General features: G+C 38.9%; 1 protein-coding gene across 3 annotated transcripts in view; it reads left to right on the top strand.

Annotated features, from left to right (window-relative positions):
• Window positions 1-359: 359 nt before the first annotated feature.
• The window catches only part of LOC117525579 (testis-expressed protein 2-like), a 57,490-nt gene continuing 51,849 nt past the window's right edge, over window positions 360-6,000 (top strand). Inside the window, exons 1-2 of one of the 3 annotated variants that reach the window (XM_034187462.1) lie at window positions 360-528; window positions 3,036-3,128. The gene's annotated coding sequence lies outside the window, so the exon portion shown is untranslated. The remainder of the gene's footprint in view (window positions 529-3,035; window positions 3,129-6,000) is intronic. The other 2 variants (XM_034187461.1, XM_034187460.1) reach the window with 2 other exon arrangements.

The following is a 6,000-nucleotide window of genomic DNA, read 5'->3' as shown; positions in this document are numbered from 1 at the left end:
ATTTTAATTTATGGATGTGGACTTTTCATCTAAAAAGAACCTCATCAAAAATGGGAAATCTCAACATCACCACCAAAGCAGTTTGATACTTTCACGTGACGTAATCAAGTTACTTTTGGCACGTTGTTTTCGGCGCGACGGAATAAATATACATTCTATGTTTTATATATACAGTTTAGGGGAGGAACGCCTTTTCTATAATATAACTCTGGGCGGAACGATTCTTTGCTTCAAAAGCTCGACACTGTATCGAGTCTTGTCCCTCGAATGGTTCGATTAGTTTGGTCTGACAGACAGCTTCGTTTTTTTTTTTTTTTTTTTTTTTTTTTTTTTTTTTTTTTTAGTTTTTTCTTTAAGGAACTGAATCCAGTGAGTCAGTTGTCAACAGGCTGAGCGAGAAGCACGTTGTGGAAACTACTTGTTCACCGTGACCGGTTGAATTCGTCACCGTGCTGGGAAGCAACGTGTATTTTTTATTATTGCTGTTGTTGTAACACTTTCTCGCTCAAATGAAGCTCGGCGCTCGCGGTAAGTTTTGCTTTACTTTTATTGAAACAGTTCAACTCGAATCACACGGACGTTTAACTGCATGTTGTCCTTTATTTTTTTCTGCGTGTTCGTAATTTAACGTGTTAAAATGATTTAAAACTGAAAGGAAAAGTAATAGTTAACACTGTCGGCTTAGTTTAACCAGAAAGGCTGGTTTGACTGGAGCTGTTACTTAATCTGACAAAACTCGAGACCACAATGGAAACAAGTCTTTGAGGCTTTTTTTTTTTTTTTTTTTTTTTTTTTTTTTTTTTGTATCATCCCCGCTTATGTAGATGTACTTTTTTAGCCTGTATGCTTGTTAAATCAAGTAGTTTCGAAAACTTAAAAGCTTTTTATTGTTTTGAACACAACCATCCCAACAACACTTTTCCTAATGAACAGAGTCAAACTGCTACACATTTTTGAAACATGAAGAACAGGACAAACTGCTAATAAACAATGAAACAGTTCATCTTGGGGAGGTGATGGTCTAGTAGTTAAGTGTTGGGCGTGAGACCAGAGGATCCTTGGTTCAAATCCCAGCCTGACTGGAAAATCACTAAGGGCCCTTGGGCAAGGTCCTTAATTCCTTAGTTGTTCCTGGTGTGTATTGAGCCCCTTGTATGGCAACACCATGCCATCGGGGTGGATGTGAGGCATTATTGTAAAGCACTTTGAGCGTCTGATGCAGATGGAAAAGCGCTATATAAATGCAGTCCATTTACCATTTCATTAAAAAAACAAAACAAAACACCACATAGACACAGACCATGATGTTTTTTTCCTTTCACATAAACCCCAAAATTACACAGATGAAACAAGGTGCGTGGCAACTGTTTCCATGGCAACAGCTGGTGTAGTCAGGTATTGGTTTTGGTCCATCTCATCAGAATCTTCAGGTTGGTCCAAACCAAAGTAGCAGGTGTGGAAATGCATTTTTGGATGGTTTGGACTTCTGAACAAAATTCCAGGAAGCATGCAGGTTGTTGTTAATCGTTATACAGTAGAAGAGGAAAAGAAATGAGCATGAATTAATTTAGCTGATTTAAAAACAGGTAACTCTCCTCATTCAAGATAAAATGTTTTGTGTGTTGCTACAGCAGGAAATAAGAGTTGAGAATATTGCACTTTTTGATGTCCTGCTGTCAAAAAAAAAAAAAACCTTTACAATGATAGTGTAGTTGGAAGAAAAGAAACCTGTTTGTTTGTTTTTTCTCTGTTCAAACAGAATTTATTTATTTTGGGAGCATTAAAATGGGCTTTAACACTGGACACCGGCTTGTCTACAAGCCAATCAGTGGACAGTTATGGGGAGACGCAGCCTCCATAGATGATGGTGTCAGAACATAATCCAATCCAACTTGATTTATAGAGCACTTTAAAAGAACAACAAAGTTAACAAAGTGCTTTCCAAATAAGACATTAATAAAATACAACACAGATAAAACAAAAAATAAGTAAAAAATTGACCAACATGACTAACACTGACTAGAACAATTTTGAAATGCCTTAGATAAAAGATGTTTTAAAGCGAGATAAGCACCACGAAAATGTCTAGTCTGATGGCAGCGTTGCAGTGTGAAACTAAACAGACCAAACCTTTGCAGAATTGAGCCTTGTTTCAGATGTTCTTTCAGATGGTGTGTGCAAATATGATTGTTAAAAGCCGGTTGTTATTTCTGTGTTGCTGGCCAACACAAAGATGGGTAACCAAACAAATCGGGCCTCCAAAGGGTCTGACTGCAGAGAGGACCTCCAGTGGAGAAAGTGGAACTCCACTATAGACTGAAAGAACAAGTCGTCCCCTTGCGCTATACTCTAGCTTAAAGTGTTTTTTGGGCTTCAGCAAATATTTGGGTTCAGGATAAGGTTAGCAGCAGCCATGTCTTTTTTTTTTTTTTTCTTTTTTTTTTTGTTACACTGTTGTGCTTTACGTGCTGCCCCTAAGACTGCATGATGTTGTTATTTACATCCAACATCAAGAAAAGCAGATTAATTTCAGGACAGAAAACAGTTGAGTTTTTGTTTAATATGTAGTATCTCCTCTGGGGAGATCAACACTTTGCTAGCAAGCTGAAAATGTGACACTTTCTGCTGTGTGTGTGATACTGTCCCCCCAAACGTGGCAGTCTATAAACACAATCAAACGTGTAAATGTCTACGGATGTCGGTCAAGTTGGTTTACGTGACGGCTTAGTTGAATGTCATGTGGCCCTTCCGGTGTTTCAGCCGCCACAATTAAAGTGTACCTTGCTCAAATGGATTTATTTGCTTTTTAAGATGTGCTTGACAACGAGGTCTGATGGGCCTCGATTCTAAGTCTTACCGAGATTTGTTGCTGTGTTTTGAAAAAATGGAGCAATGTGTTGGTTTCTCTGTGGATGTCTTAAACCACAGATATGGTTGTTCACTAATAACATTTTTTTATGGTTTTTTTTTTGTTTGTTTTTTTTGTCTTTTTGGCCTATAATTTTGTATTTCTTCTTTCTGGTGATGTTTCTCAGAAGCTCCCTGAGCGTTGTGGACATGTGAAATTTGATTCCGCAACAGGGCAGATGCAAGTCCCAGTCTGGATTGAATGGCACTGAGGATACAAGGTAAGCACTTTGCCAGTAAATCTGAACTCATTATTGATCCGTGTTCTGAGCTGCAAATGACCTTTCTGAGGGAAACGACTGTTAAACTAAAGACAGTGAGTGACTGCTGTGCAGTAGCTCAGGAAAATGGAGACTAAAGGGGAACTTGCCAATGGAATGGTCAAAATTTATACTTTGGGTAGTGGCTAAGTGGTTAGTGCAGAAGGTTCCCGGTTCAAACCCCACCCCTGCCACATTTCTCCATGTAATGTGGAGTTGCCTCAGGAAGGGCATCCGGTGTAAAACTTTTGCCAGTTCAACATGTAGATGCACCTTGAATCTGCTGTGGAGACACCAAATGTAAACAAGGGAACAGCTGAAGGGACTTAATTTTGAAAGTTAAATTTCCAAACTGTTGAAGTCTTTGAGGCGAGGTGACAAATGTTTTATCAGGCAGAAAGGCGGAATTTTAGATGAGAGGTTTTCAGTTTCATTGTACCTGAGTATGCAACATCACAAAAGGACACCTAAAGTGCCACAGTGCACTATTCTGTAGGAGGTACAACTAGCACTTTTACACCAAAGGAATGTTTTCATCGTTTTGGAACTTGTGTGTGTGTGTGTGTGTGTGTGTGTGTGTGTGTGTGTGTGTTTGCACTGCATGGAACTTGGGATTTGAGCTGTGCCATATACTGTCCATGAGAATACCATTACAAATTTTTATGTGATTTAAAAAAAAAAAGTGTAAAATTACAATATAAATACTGTATTTTCTGGAGTATAAGTTGCAGGTTTTGTACTACTTTGGGAGGCCCCTGAACTTATATTCAAGTGTGACTTACATACCAAAAAAATCATTAATTTGTAATTGGTAATAGTTATATCCACTATTGACAGTGTATCTGTAAAGTATTCACAAGGCTTCACTTTTTCCACATTTTGTGGTGTTACAGCCTCATTCCAAAATGGAGTGAATTCATTTTTTTTCCACTCAAAATTCTACTTACAACACCCCATAATGACAACATGAAAAAAGCCTTTTTGAAATTTTTGCAAATTTTTAAAATATAAAAAACTAAGAAATCACATGTTCATTAGTATTCACAGCCTTCGCTCAATACTTTTGTTGATGCACCTTTGGCAGCAATTATAGCCCAAGTCTTCTTGAATATGATGTCACAAGCTTGGTGCACCTCTTTGGGGAGTTTGGCCCATTCCTCTTTGCAAGCTCTGCGTCGGTGCACAGCCATTTTTGGATCTCTCCAGAGATGTTCAGTCAGATTCAGGTCTGGGCTCTGGTTTCCTCCAAACATGACGCCTGGCAAAGAGTTCAATTTTTGTCTCATCGAACCAGAATTTTGTTTCTGATGGACTGAGAGTCTCTCTATATATATTTCATAGTACAGAATTATAAAGCAATTAAACTTGTAAGAAGGCATGTCAGGATCGTGTCAGCGTGACGGTTTAACAGGTCAAAGAGGCTAACTGCCCGCTGTCTGTTAGGACGGTGACAGAGCTAAAGGCCTGGATGGAGGGAAGAAACTTGTTTTGCATTCAAACAGTTTACAATTCCAGGCCAAGCCCCCCGAAATACCGGCCAAATTCCACGTGTGCACTACAAGTGAAGGGCCTGGAGTGCAGACACAAAAAGTCAACACGACTGAGGTGTTTTTCAGGTTTCTCCCCACAGAACATCCTGAAGGTATTCTGTTTAAATGTTCAGTAAGTTGCTGTGCAGAACGTCCTCCTCCCTGGGATCGCACGTCGAGCTTTTGTTAGGTTGGTGTTTTTGTTTTAAAGTCTCTGTTTCTGTAGGTTTGGTATTGAATGAACTTGCAGAGTCAAACATCAGCAATGTTCAAAGTCTGTGTTTGGCAAAATTGAACAGGTCACAGTTGATGGTACAAGAGAAAACGTTTTAACTTGGAGTTGTTGTTTCCGCACAATGTCAGATATTTGTGTGATCTGTTGAAATCATACATTAATATAAAGCATTATGATTATTAATTACTCATTATCACCAACTATTTTTATGTCCTTTTTAAAAATGTGCCTTAATTCTCTGATTCCAGCTTCTTAAATATGAATATTTTCCGGTTTCTCTGCTCTTTTCTTGACAACTTTCTGCACACATTTTCACTGCAGAAGCCTGTGGGTCATTTTCAGGAAGTTGACACCTTTTATACCTGTGTACACCACAGCTACCGCCCCTGAAAGATTTATTTTTTTACCCCCGGGAGGGTTTCATGCCTGATCTGGGGCAGGTACTTCTGAGCGGCTCGATGGGATTCACCGCTGATTGGTTGTTAAAGCGCGTGGGGAAAAATGGCAACACATGCCAAGCCAGGCACCCTATTGGGGTATCTTTACATCGCGGCACATGTACAGTTGTATGTAAAAGTTTGGGCACCCCTGATGATTTCCATGATTTTTTTCCTTTATAAATCATTAGTTGTTTGGATCAGCAATTTCAGTTAAATATATCATATAGCAGACGAACAGTGATATTTGAGAAGTGAAATGAAGTTTCTAGTATTTACAGAAAGTGTGCAATAATTATTTAAACAAAATTAGGCAGGTGCATAAATTTGGGCACCCCAACAGAAAAAAAATACATCAATATTAATAGATCCTCCTTTTGCAGAAATAACAGCCTCTAAACGCTTCCTGTAGCTTCCAATGAGAGTCTGGATTCTGGTTAAAAGTATTTTGGACCCATTCTTTACAAAACATCTCAGGTTTGTTGGTTTCCGAGCATGGACAGCCCGCTTAAAATCGCACCACAGATTTTCAATAATATTCATGTCCAGGGACTGAGATGGCCATTCCAGAATGTTGTACTTGTTCCTCTGCATGAATGCCTTGGTAGATTTTGAGCAGTGTTTAAGGTCGT

This window comes from Thalassophryne amazonica, chromosome 15 (genome assembly GCF_902500255.1).
Source record: "Thalassophryne amazonica chromosome 15, fThaAma1.1, whole genome shotgun sequence".
In the NCBI taxonomy this organism is placed as follows: domain Eukaryota; kingdom Metazoa; phylum Chordata; class Actinopteri; order Batrachoidiformes; family Batrachoididae; genus Thalassophryne; species Thalassophryne amazonica.
Note: the sequence above shows the minus strand (reverse complement) of the source record. Positions and strands in the feature narration are given on the sequence as shown.